Here is a 14,558-nt window from a genome sequence, read left to right on the forward strand (position 1 = left end):
AAAATTATTAAGTCCGATCACGGCAGTCTTAGGTTTGTTAGATAGAAAACAATGCCACATAGTCGTATTCCTGCCAACGAACGATTTTCAATGTTTGCCTCCTTTTTTTTTTTTTCTTCTTTCTTCTATGCTTCACTTCAATTCACCTCTCTCTCTCTCTCTCTCTTTTTAACATTCACCTTCCCCCTCTCGTACCCTCCTTGTCTTATTCATTCAACATTAATGGTTTTGAAGTGTATTAAAATCAAAAAAAAAAAAAAAAAATGTCTCCGTTTTCAATACTGATTAAAAGCTTCGTGTTATTTCAAAGCTAAAAATATATATATGTAGTAATCCTCCTTGCATTCGAGTCCAGAAATAAAATTTTTTTTTTTTTTTTGTTTTAAATTCTTTTTTTTTTTTATTTAGATTCTCAATTTACGCTTGTTTCTCCATCTTCTTTTTCCGCTTTACGGAACCGCATTAAAATAAAATGTTGGTTTACTCAAAGGAAATCTCTTTTATACCCCCCCATCCTATCATATACGTATAATAATTAAATTTAATAATGATGATGATAATTTTTTTTGGGTAAATTTGTGTTGTGCCTCAAGGTTGTACCTCGGCTTATAACAAACACAACCGGTGGGCGGATACATGACTTCTTACAAATTTTTTAATCACCTTATTTGACTAAGTAAAAGAGGCGTTAAAATCATTTTTTGCTCGAGTAGAATTCGAACAAAAAAAAAAAAAAAAAATGTTTCGATAATTACACGTTAAATTATTTTTTTTTTTTTACAATGCACAGGGATTGTAAAATCAGCGAGTTTTTGTAGAAATTTTGATCGAATGTTTAATGCAACTAAAAACAAAGATTAAATGACATTTTGATTGCTGACTCGTCTCGACAAATATTTACCGCCATTTAATTTTAATTCGACGTAAATTTTTTTAAGGAATTCAAAAGTAGAAATTTATGTAGGAAATTGACAATAATATTACGTTACAGTGCAATGACACACACGCACACACACACACAAAATGTAATAAATAATTTATGAGTGAATATGTCGGAAAAAACGTTTTAAGAGTATTGCCATTGCCTGTGGAATACTACATGTATTAAATTTTTGTTTTGTTTTGATTCTGGAATCACACACCTTTTTTGTTTATGTTTGTTGTTGTTGTTGTTGTACATCTTCGTCAAAGATGGAGAGAATTAAAAAAAACAAACGAATTTTTCTTTTGTGATGTATTGGAAAAAAAGGAAATTTTGATGTTTCTTGACAAGTGAAAGCGATGATGAATTTTTAATTAAATTCTGTTGGCCTTATTAAAAAAATGGATCGATGGATCGATATTTTATATCGAAAATTAAAATCGTAGACAGTTGTTAGTTAAAAAAGGTTTTTTTTTTTTAATTTCGTTCCAGAAAAAGGTTAGAAAATTTTAAATAAAAGTGTAACTATTACTAAAAAGGGGTTTTCCCTTTTTCGGTTGAAAATTTGACATTTTAGGTCTTTTGATAAAGAAAACGGGGTGAGGGAGGGGGAGGAGGAGGGGGATGAATTCTCTTACTGTGAAAATGAAAATTTCAGGAATATATATATATATATTCGCATTTGAATAATTAATGAATAAATTTTTATTTCCAGATCCTCTTTACAAAAAAAAGTGGTTGACCTTTTGTCGTGTAGATAGATAGTAAAAGTTTTTTTTTTTTTTTTTTTTTTTTGTATTCAATGAAAAGGTGGCTGTTTGAGTAACATTTTGAAAAATAGGTTTTGTTTTTTTTCAAACGCCACACAACCCGTCCATTTTTTTTCTCTTTTTGTAACTCGAAAAACTTTTTGTTTCGTTTTTATTTGTGTCGGTATGTAAATTGAACTTTTGAGTTCAGGCGTTTTTGTTGTTGGCCTACTTAAAAAAAAAAAAAATTATTGTCGAAGCCTATATGTGTTAGATTTATAATAATCCATTATTTAACATATTTTGCTTTGGTTTTATTATTATTATTATTATTATTATTAATATTGCGTTGTTTTGGGTGCGTCAAAGTCATGACCTGGCCATTAGCAATTGTTTAAAAATGCCTAAAAAAAATTTTTTTTTCAACTACGACAGCGACATACTTTCGTAATAAATAATAACTTGATGATTTTCGCCTAAAAAAATTTTATATGAACAAGAAGTAAATTCGAGTTTTTTTTTGTACCTGCATCATTAAATAATTTATGACGTTATTGTTATTTCCCAATAATCACAAATAATTAAAAGAATAATGATAATGATGATAATAGTGAAAAAGCGGGTTATTCGAAAGTCATTTCGATTTCGAAAATTTTTTTTTTTTTTATAAATCATAAAGTTTCCCAAATTCGATCGATTGAAATACAAACACAAACGCGAATTGTTTTTAAAAAAAAAAAATTCTTTTCTAAATGAAAAAGATGAAGAGGGAATCAAAGAATTTTATTTAAATAATCATTTGTAGTCTCATCATCATCATCATCATCATCATCATCATCATCATCATGTTTTTTTCATTCATGGTTAGGCTATCAATTAAATTTTTTTTTTTCATTCGGAATTTTAACTTTAAAAGAAAAAATTTAATGTTAAATAATTTTGGAAAGATCAAGCATAATAATAATAATAATAATAATAACACAAACATTTTTGTCAACAACAACAACAACAACAACTTTTCGAATTTTCATTTGTTACATAAAGTCTTGAGAAAATGTTTTTTTTTTTTTTTTAAATAAGAAGAAAAGTAATGATAATAATAATAATAGGATGTTCGTTTTTAACGGTTTTTATTATTATTTGCGCATATTATATTATATTTTATGACTTTTTATTAATTTTAGAAAAAAAAAATTTTCCGTTACTATTTCAACATAAAATTATTATTATTTCCTTTCAGGGCGGGGTTTTTTATATTCCTATTTTTTCCATTCTAGATTTATTAAACTTTTTTTCCGGAGTTTCTTTTATTTTTAGTTTCGAACCTTACCTTATTTGTTGTATGAATTTTATAAATTTTTTTTTTTTTTTTTTTTTTATACACGAGGAAAAACCCTAAAAAAAAAAAAAAAATCAGGGATCGCATGAGTAAGTTGTGCTAATGGGTGTGCCGGTCGGTGTTCATTAATCAATTCATATTTTAATATTATTATTATTATTATTATTAATATTACACTCAATGAAAATCTTGATTGATTTACTTTGTCACGTTTGTAAAAAGGAAAACAAAAAAAATTCACCTTTTGTAATAAAACGTTTTTCCGACTCGAAAATATATATCAATGATATCATCATTTATTGACTAATCAATATGTTAGTACGTGACAGAATTCGCTGTTTTAATTTTTTTTTTTATCGGAAAATCATTCGTGTTTGTTTTATTATTATTATTATTATTATTATTAGTCGTCGGTTAATTATAGAACTATATGACAAAATTAAATTTATTGAAAAAGGATTTTCTCTTCACGATTTAAATTTAAATATGTTTTTAAGTTGTCACGTGGTCTATATGTAAATTTTTAAGAAAAAAATTCTTTTTCTCTCTCTCATCTATCAATTTTCATTCGTTTTCTATTCAAATACAAAATTATTAACCAGTTTTCCTTTTTAAAGTGTGTTGAAAACAAAACAACAACAATTATTATTATTATGTTAAATTTTCGGGTTTAATAATTTAAATTGGACGATGGACATTTTGAGAAAATCGACTCAATTTGAAGTCATTTGTGTGTGTGTGTATGATATTTTGTTATTTTTTTTAATTTAAAAAATTGTTTGTTTGTTTTGCTTTTGTTTGTTCGTTTGTTTGTTTGTTTGTTCAGGTTTGTCAATGGGAATTGAATAATTTAAAGAAGAAAGAAAAAAGAATACGATTTTTTTCATTTAACTAATGCTTTTTAATTAATATCTTTTAATAATATAGCCAAAGCTCTCGTCTCTTGGGTTTTTCCATTTATGACTTTGGGCGTTTTGCTTTTATCATTTGAATTTTAAAACTTTTTCCTTTTTTTCCTATTAATAATTTTTTTTAAAATAAATTTTTATTATTTTATTACGAAACGGTGACTTTCTCTCTCTTTCTCTCACTCTCTCTCTCTCACCACCAAGGGTTGTGTGTGTGTGTGTGGGTGCGTGTGTAGTTTTTTATTAATTTACTTGTATTTGAATTTTTTTAATATCGTCCCATTACAATATTGACTTTGTTTCGACTCTTAATTAATGCCTTTTTACCCTTTTTAATCCTCTTTTCTTTTCTTTCTCTTTTCTTCCTAAACGCGGTTAAAAGATATTTTTTTGAAGAAAAGGTTTTTAAAAAGGTTCATTTTTCTTTTCCCCATTAAGATGCGGTTTGCGTGAAACAAATCGGATATTTTTTGATTTCTTCATTTTTGAAATTATTATTATTATTATTATTGAAATTGTTAAATAGTTTTGATTAATTTAAAAATTTTATTTTTATTTTAAATCGTTACTCATCATGTCTCTCACATTTTTTTTTTTTAATTTGCCATTTTTTTAATAATTATTTACGTTTGATTTTTTTTTTTAATATTAACAATAGAATAGAATGTGTCATGCGTTACCTATGTCACGCATGGTTAGGCCGTTTTTTAAATTGTATATGCCTAATACTGTTAAGCTGAAAGACAACATGTCCTCTTTTTATTATTTCTTAAAGCGATAAATATGAATACTTCTGTGCGATTTCTTCAAAAGGCATCCTCGTACCTATTTTCTGTATAAAAAAAAATTTTTTGTTGTATGTTTTTTTGGGGAGGGAAAAAAATCGAAAAAAGTAAAAAAAAAAAAAGGGAGGAGAAAAAAGGTTTGATATGGTTGTTTAATATTAACTTAACTGAACCTGAAATTTTTTATTATTATAATCGTTATTATTATTATTATTACAAACTTTTTTTTTTTGCCTCCCCCCGTTAATCAATTCAGGCACAAAATTTATCCCAATTTTTTTTTTATAATAGACGAATAACAATTTTCAAGAGTATAAGAAATTTAAAAACTTTGTTTTTAAAAGTTCCATTTTTTTTATTGGCAGTTGTATCCATAACCTTTTTTTTTTTTTTTTATTTAAATTTAAGACATAAATCCTTTGTTTAAAATGCAGTTTACTGCTCCACATAAAGACGAAAGGAGGGTTGAAAATTTTTAATATAACGTTTTTAAGTTTTTTTATTTCTTACGCTTTTAGGTTGGGGTTGAAACAATTTGTATATTTTAATAAAAATTTATTAAAAAGAAAAAAGAAACTTTTTTTAAAAAAAGGGCGGTTTAACTTTTTTTTTTTTTTTTTTTTTAATTAAAAAACAAAGAGAATCATTTATACAACTATCGAAACCCTTTGCTAATTACAAAAAAAAGTTCAAAGAACTTTCTCGAACCATAAAAAAAAAAAAAAATTCATTAAAAAATTAATCAATATATTCGAAAGTAAGGAAAAAAAATTTTTTTTTTTTTTAATAAACAGTCACTTAAATATAAACGATTTGGTTTTTGATATGTTTTTTACTCGTAAGACGTGTGCGTGTGTATGTGCGTGCGTGTGCGTGTGTGTTTACGTGTTCGTGGCAAGTGAATTATTTAGATTCACGAATGACCTGACCTGATTAAAGTTATTTAAATGTCGTGTTTCATTTTCAAACTTTTTTTTCATTTTTTTATATTTTTTTGCTTAATTACAAAAAACATCGGGAAAGCTTTCTTCTCCCTCCAATCCCCCTCCCTCTCCCCCTCCCTTTACACCGCATGTAATTCCGGTGCTGCTGTTGCTGCTGTTTCTGTTGCTGATAAATAAATTTTATTCGCAAACATGTGTGTGTGCGAATAGCGAAAAAAAAAATTTTTTTTAATGCTTTGATTGAAGTAGAAAAATGTCTTCCGGTGGGCGGCGAGCGATAGTAAAAAAAAAAAAAAAAAATTTAATTTTCGTTTTTTATTATTATTTGTAGAACACAAAAGGGGGAGGGGGGAATTTACAATCGCAATGCCAGGAGTTGAAAAGTGAACGGCCGTAAAATTTAAAAAAAAAAAAAAAAAATCTCTTCCCGGTTTCGGGAAGTTCGTTGGCAAGCGTCGGGAATATGGTATTGCGAAACGCCATCATCGTTAGAAATAGATTTCCATCAACAAAAATAAGCTTCCGCTTAAAAGCATTTTTTTTCTCTCTCTCTCTCTCTCTAAAGCTTTTGTTCATCGGAATTATCGATTTTTTCCTGTTGTCGATAAATTGAAAGCCCTTTTTGAACAAAAATATATATATATAATTATTTAATTAATAAAAGTTGGGATGATGACCTCCCACCCCCTCCCCTCCCCCTTGCGATTGGAAAAAGTTTCGATTTTTATTTATTTATTTATTTATTTATTTATTTTGCATAATTTATATTCTGAATCGGCATAAATAAAAAAAAAAAAATTATTAATAAATATATATTGATTTTTATTTTCACTTTCTATTGCATAATGCAGAAACATAAATAAATAAACAAACAAACAAACAAACAAACAAACGAACAAACAAATAAACAAACGATGGTGCTGATTAAGCAAATGTGTGTTCAATTGATTAAACTTTATAAGAAAAAAAAAAAAAAGCTTTGATTATTTGTTTGTTTGTTTTTTAATTTTTAAAAGAAAAGCTTTTTTGAAATCCTTTTTTTTTTTTAATTTTTCGCGACTTGTTTTTTTAAGCTTTCTTTGTTTTCTAAAAGGATAAAGGTTTTGGCGTGGGGGGAGAGAGAGAGAGAGAGAGAGGGAAGGGGAGAGGGGAGAGGGAGGGAGAAACGATAAAAAGTAATTAGCGTCAAATAGTTTTTTTACACGAGCTTAAATCTTTAAATTAATGTCATCAAACAGGTACCTGACGGTTTGTTTAATCGTTCTTTTTATTATTATTATTATTATTATTATTATTATTATTATTATTATTATTATTATTATTATTATTTTATCTCTAGATTATCGAACGTTACCGTTGTTTATGAATTTTAAATTGGATATCCCCGTATTACCCTGTCGTACCTGTTTTTTTGTTTTAAGTAATTCAGGTATAATTTTTTTTAAAGGTTTTATTGACGATCGAGATAGTTCTTTGAAGTTTGAGGAGGAGGGAGGGGGGAAGGGAAGAAAAGATTTTAATCGAGACCACCTTAAAAAACGTTGACATGAAATTGTTGTTTTTCTTTCGTCGTTTCCAAGAATTTTTTTTTTTTTTTTGGGGGGGACTTCCTTCTAACTAATTTCATTTGTATTAAAAGTTAAAGGATTTGTTGTTGTTGAAATTAACCGGAAATACTTAAAATTTTTATTTTAGAAATCGTTTTTTTTTTTTTTTTGTGTCAAGAAAATGTGTGTCGGGTAATAAAATGAAGAAAATTTTTTACAGAAAGCGATTTTCACGGTGATTAAAAAAAAGAAAATGAACTTAAAAAGAAAAAAAAAAACGGTCATGAGGCCAATAGTGAAATTTAGTTTTTTTTTTTTTTAATCGATAAACAACAAAAACAGTCATATTATTATTTTTAGAATATTTTTCTTCTGGTTGTGAACTTCCTGGTGACTGACTTATAAATAATTCTTAAAAAATGTTTTCCTTCATTTTTGACGAAACGAATCAGTTTTTCAAATTTTCTTCATCTTCTTTTCCTTCATCTCCTTTTTTTTTTTTTTATTTATATAAATTTATTTTTGATTTTTAACGGATTGACAGTACACACATATCGTTAATTAAAATTTTATTTTAAATGTTTGCTTATTTTAAACGATGGTGACAAATCGAGCCGGGAAAATTGACGTTTGAAAAAAAAAATGGCTGAAAAAACGAAAGTAACATTAGAAAAATTTAGATAAACTAGAGCCTTCATTGACATTGCTAAACCAATGTTTTCTCTCTCTCTCTTCTAAACTAATAATAATAATAATAATAATTTGAAGGTCGGTCACATATTTTATAATAATAATAATAATAATACAAATTTATATAAATAAATAAATAAATAAAAATTTTATATGAAATGTGACTGATGTGAACTTTTATAGTTTGTTAAGTGGAAAAAAGAATATATATAAGTGAGGAGGGAACTTTGTTCCTTGTTGAAAATAAAATTAATGATGTTTGTTCAGAGATAACGATTCAATTTCCATTCTGTTCAGTATGTACAGTATGATAGGCCTACTCTATTTTAATCACCTTCTTAAATAATGATAATGTTATATAAAAAAAAAATTTTTTTTTGAATGAATTTAACGTCTTTTTGTGGTCATTGATTAGTAGTGGTGGTGGTGGTGGTAGTGGTAGTGGTAGGTACGATGATGAACGGATAGGTTTTCTCTTCTTCCAAGAATTAATAAAGCAAAAAAAAAAAAAAAAAAAAAGAAAAATGGTGGTAACGTTTTTAATACGAGGTATACAAGAAATCGTTTGAATAAGAAAGAAAATGAATGATATCCGTTGTTCAAATTGGTCATAGTTTATGTTCAGAAGGTTTTACCTGTTGTGAGGATATTTGTAAAGGTGAAAAAAAGTAGTAAAGAGTGTGTGCCATTGTTTGCAATATTAAATTTTTATATAGTTTTGAAAAAACGTAACTTTTTTCTCTTTTCTCTCTATAACTCTGACTGTTTTTTTTAATGTTGTTTGTCCTTGTGTTTAATTTATATTTAAATGATGATAATAATAGTTTTGTCGTTTTTTTTTTTTTTGTCATAAATAGCCGTGGTCAAGCATGTGTGAAAAATTACTAACAATTTTGCCTTGTTTAATTTTAAAAAAAAAAATTTTCTACGGTTGAATGTGGGAAAATGAAAATGATTTATTTAGTTTTTTTTACCATCCACGACCATACGCAAGCTCTATACATTTTTCCATTTACTTTTTTTTTTTTTTTTTTGTTAAAGTAAAGAGAAAGAGAGAAAATCGTTTGTCATTCTTTAAGTTAAGGGTTTGATGGGGGGGAGGGAAGGGGGAGGGAGAAAAAAGAAAGATGGTGGATGGTGAAGGGAAAATCGTATTATGGCGAAAAAAGTAGAAATATAATAAAAAGAAGAAATTGTTTTTAAAAGTTGGCGACTTGTAGTCGCTTTTTCTGACCCAAATGCAAAGCTTTCCTGTGCAGTTGCCGGGCAACGAAGGCGACGAGGGTGGCGTGTGGATATTAAACTTTATTCTCTTCTTATACCATTTATCTGACTCTTTTTTCAAATTAAATTCTTTTTTCCACACTTTTTTTTTCCACTTTTTTCCTTTCGTTAATCGTTTATAATTTGTTTGATTAATTAAAAAAAATGTCCTTAAATGTCGGCCATTACCGCCTCTTACCAAAAATTGTCACATTATTTTTAATTTGTATAGAAGAATTCATTGAGGATACCATCGATAAGTCAAAGTAATTTTGTTCCGCCATGTTTTTTTTTTTTTGTTTCCATTTCGTTTGATTTTGATTTGAACCTCGAATTTTTTTATATACGTAAATAAATATAATAACTTTTATTCGCTTTATACAGGGGGGAAGAGAAAGAGAAAGAGAGAGAGAGAGAGAGGGAGGATAAAAAGTAGAAATTTTATTATCATCATCATCATCTTCATTTCTTTTTTTCGTTTTACGTTTATTAATACTTTTATTACGTTTTAAAAACAGTATCGACCAATTATTATTATGTTTTTATTTACACGGCATTTTCACTAAGCGTAAAAAAAAAAGTGATGAGTAAAAGAAAAGAAAGTTTTAACTGTGAATAAAAATTAATTCACCCTCCCCCCTTTATTGTATAAATGATAAATATCATCTGCCCCCTTGTTTAGACGTTTTTAAGAATTTCCATCCATCCATCCATCTATCGATTCGACTATTAGAACAAAAAAAAAAGGGGGGAAAATGAGAATTTTTTTTTTAATAAGTGTGAACAATGTGTATTTATATACACGTTTGTATATATATTTAAGGTCTTATGTACCGAAACGCTTTGAATGTGCGTGTATGCGTGCGTGAGTGCGTGTATGCGTGTGTACTTTTCATAGAGAAAAAAATGCAATCAGATTATGATACGTTATTATTATTATTATTGCGTTACATAAAGCCAGCCTTAGCAATAGTTTAATCTGCTTATGTGTTTGCATGTTAATGTTGCAAAAACAAGTAATAATAATAATAATAATAATAATAATAATAATAAAATGTAGAAAAAATTAAATGAAGGAAATGGCAGAAATTGTGTGCACGTGAAATATTTCGCAATGAAATCTTGTTGCCAACATCCGAACGTCCTCAATGTCATCCGTATTTATTACTTTACAAAAAAATCGATTTTATTATTATTATTATTATTATTATTATTATTCACGAGAGATTTACATAAAAAAATATAATAATAATTAAATATTTTATTTGAATCAAGGAAAAATTATGAATGGTTTGGTGCATGTCAGTTTATTTTTTTTTTTTTATTGCAATCGTCTTGTTGCCTCATCATTTGTAAATCAATTGAAAAGTTTTTTATTTATTTATTTTTGAAATTTTTTTATTGAACTTTATTATTTTAGTTTTTGAGTTAAATAAAAAAAATGAAAGAATTTATTGTCGGAATAGTTCGTAGTATTAGAGAAAAAATAAGCTGAAAAAAAATTAATCACGAGCATGACAAACATCTCGTATAAGAAATTAAAATATTATTTGACCTTTGACATATTCTACGAATGCGGGTTCGTAATTTAAATCATCATCATCATCATTATTTATTTTTTTTCATGCAGTATATTCGGTGATGGTAATTGAAAGGAAAAATAGAAACAACAACAACAACAACAGCTGTTATTATAAAAACTAAAAAAATTGTGCTAAAATTTTTTTTTTTTTTTTTTTTTTTCCCAAATAGTTGCGGGTTAGATTCGAAACTAAAAATTTTTTTTTTTTTTTTAAATGAATAAAAATTAAAATTTGGCCTTAGGTCATTTTAACCCATGTTGCCCGTGGATTAATGTATAAAAAAAAAAAAAAATTAACGGATAACGAAATGAAATAGAAATTTATGATTTACATTAAAAAAAAAAAAGAAAAATGTGGAAGTAACTTGATAGAAATTCATTAAGGATGCTATAAAAAAAATTTTTTTATTAGATTTAAGAAAATTTTTTTTTTTTTTTTTTTTTAAATATTCTTATAAATAATCAAATTTAATTATTAACAAGATGTTAAACAGCTTTTAAATATTATTTTATTTAGTTTCCGATTTCCCTCGAGGTTAAATCTCTAGTTAGACCTCAGAGTTGTGAGTTGTTGTGGTTGGCACCATTGCTCTATCACATACGTACGTGCGTTTCGTCGTTGTTGTTGTTGTTGTACCTTAAAAAAAAAGTTTTTATACAAACATAAAATGCTTGAACGTTGCCGCCTAATTATTCTTTTGATAAGTAAACGTATTTTGAATGGAATGTTAATGACCTCAGAACGCGTTTACAAACAGCGTAGACAGACATGACGGTTGTTGTTTGTTGTTTGTTGTTGTTGTTGTCTTCGTTGTCGTTGTAGTAGTAGTAGTAGTAAATGCATTCTTGCATATTCTGTTAGGTTGACATTGAATATGAAGTCAACGAAACACATCATTGTTGTTGTTATCCGGAATAATTAGTCGTTATTTGTCCGGAATATTTTGTTTACAAATTTTTATTCTCTTATTCTTTTGTTTTCCTTATTTCTCCCCTCACATACACTCCCTCAAGTATACCTAAAACCTAGTATAGAGCACAACCTTTTGATTATTATTTTATTCGGATAATTACCTGAAACAGACTGTCTTGATGCTTGCCTCGTACTTGAGGAAAGATGTTAAAAAAATTATTTTTTCTTTCTTTCCCCCCCCCCCCCCGAAGTAAAATTAACCGTGACGAAATAATCATGTTGGTATAATTTTAAATGATGGAAAAAAGGAAATTTTTTGTGCGGGTACACGACGGCGAGCATAGCATGGCAATTAACTCCATGATAAATAAAAATAATGTGGGGGCTGCTAGAAAGAAAGAATATTTTTTTTTCATTAAGGTTTAATGTTCTCGATCGAATAAAGAAAGTCGGTTAGTATTTATTTTCAAGGCGGTAATAATAATAATAATAATAATGATTTCCCTAACACAAAAACAGGGAGCCCGTGAATTTTCTTTAGGTTTTATTTTTAGAAATTACGTCGTGAAATTTTTTTTTAAAAATTCGTTAGTCGTAAATTTTAATGATTATTAAATAATTTTTATTATTATTATTATTATTGAAAATATATATTATTTTAAACGATCGGTTGATATTTGAGAAAAGAAACCTGTTTATAATACCTGAAATTAAGAAAAAAAAAAAAAAAAAAGAAACGAGTCATTATCCGCGTTGCATTTATTTATAATTAAATACCCGAAAAAGTATCAAATTTAAAAAGAAAAGAATTTTTTTTTTTATTTTTCGGGGGGGCATGTCTTGTGTGCATTTATTAAACTTTCATTGCATTCGAGTTTAAAATCATGCAACGTGTGTATTAAATAAAAAAAAGAAACCTGAAAGATGGAGATGGTTTAAATTAAAAAAAAAAAAAGTTTTTGAAGTGTGCAAGGTTGTTTATTAAAAAAAAAAAAGTTTTCGGGTTTAATAATTTTTTATAACTCGTATATATCAAAAAAAAAAAAAAAGAAAAATTATTACAAGGGACGACGACGACGACGACGACGATGACTGGGACGAAAATTTGAATAGATTCGAACCTGAAATAGCAAAAAAAAAAAAAAAAAAAAAAAAAAAAATGGAAAGTGGATTTTCTAAAAAAAAAAATTTAGTTTAGTGTTCAAATTTAATTTATTGTTTTATTCGACCGGATTTTGTCGTGTCGCCTAACGCACGTTTATTATTAATAATAATGGATTTTATTTATACCTTAAAAAGAGAGAGAGAGAGAGAGAGAGAAAATGATTCTTATGGAATTTTTTTTTTTTTTAATAACAATTAATAATCGTCTGAGTATAAAAATTATCGATTACGTTATCCATTGATGATCCATTGAGCGCCATATTTAAATGCGTGTGAGTGAGTGAGAGGATGAGTGTGTAAAATTTTTTTAGTTTTTTAGTTTTTTAGTTGAATTATTCATTAAATTAAATTTTACTAATTTATTTAAATTTTCACCCAATTTTTTTACACATGGTTAAATTTTTTTTCTTTTCCCATGTGCCAACAAAACGCGATTGGCCAATCTTTGAAAAAAAAAAAATTTTTTTTTTATTTATTTGCGTTTCCAGTTGAAAGTTCATAAAGAAAATTTTTTTTATTTAAAAAAAAAAAAAAAAAAAAAAAAACTAATTAGCGTGTTTGGGGGGAGGGAGGAGGGAGGGGCGGGAAAACAATTGACCTCATTTTTATATAATAATAATAATAATAATTTTTTAAAAATATTCATTTCGGTTTATTAAACACATTTTTGAGCTTTTTTTTCTTCCATCATTTTTTATTATTCATATTTGAACTATTGACATTTGAAAAGGTTTTTTTTCTTTTTTTTTTTTATTGAAAATCGATCGGTTATTGATTGATTTTATTATTATTATTATTTACATTTTAAAGTAGTTTGAAATGAAATTAAGGTAAAAAAACGAAAAGAAAGAATCGATTCGTTTTTTTAATTTCGAAAATTAAAATTAAATTAATGTATAGAAAGAATCAAGTCGTATTTGGTAAGAAAAGAATTTTTTTTTTGTTCGTTGTTGTTGTTGCCGTCGTCGTCATCATCATCATCATCATCATCATCATCATCATCATCATCATCATCATCATCATCATCTGGCGTGTTTACGTATGTAACTCATCCGATTTTGTTAAATAAAAAAGCTTAAATCAGGCATAAAATAAATTTTTTTTCTCTCTCCTTTTCGTCGTCGTCGTTATATCGTGTGTTTGTGGGTGTTTGCCACTAGTTTTTGTTGGATTAATATTTTTTTTTTTTTTTTGTTTTTTGTCCCTTCCTCTATATGTGCCAGCCAAACATTTGTTAAATTTATATATTTATTATTATTATTATTTGACCTTCATCTTTTTGTTTTTTTTTTTTTTTTGGGTAGGTTTATAATCTAACATAAAACTTAGGATTATTATTAATGATTGGATTTTTTTAAATTTCATGTGTTTTTTTTTTTAAATATAGTTTCTAGTCCGAAATATTATTTTTCCGAAACGGGGCAGGAGGGCGGGGGGAGGGAAAAACAAATCTGATAATAAGTACATTGTGTTATTGTCTTGTATAAACGATGATGATAAGAATAAATGAAAAATTACAAAAAAAAAAAAAAAAATTTACTATTAAACCTGGATTTTGCTTTTTTGTTTGTTGTTGTTGTTGTTGTTGTTGACATAACAAAACATAACTTTTATTTTTTTTTTTGCCACGTGAAATTTTTATTTTTTAATTTGATTAACAAGAAAATTAAAAAAAAAAAATGGAAAACAAATGTCGACTCCATTATTATTATTATTTTTAAAACCGTCAATAATATTTTTTTTTTTTTAAAT

Source organism: Pediculus humanus, genomic scaffold (assembly GCF_000006295.1).
Source record: "Pediculus humanus corporis 1103172107617 genomic scaffold, whole genome shotgun sequence".
In the NCBI taxonomy this organism is placed as follows: domain Eukaryota; kingdom Metazoa; phylum Arthropoda; class Insecta; order Psocodea; family Pediculidae; genus Pediculus; species Pediculus humanus.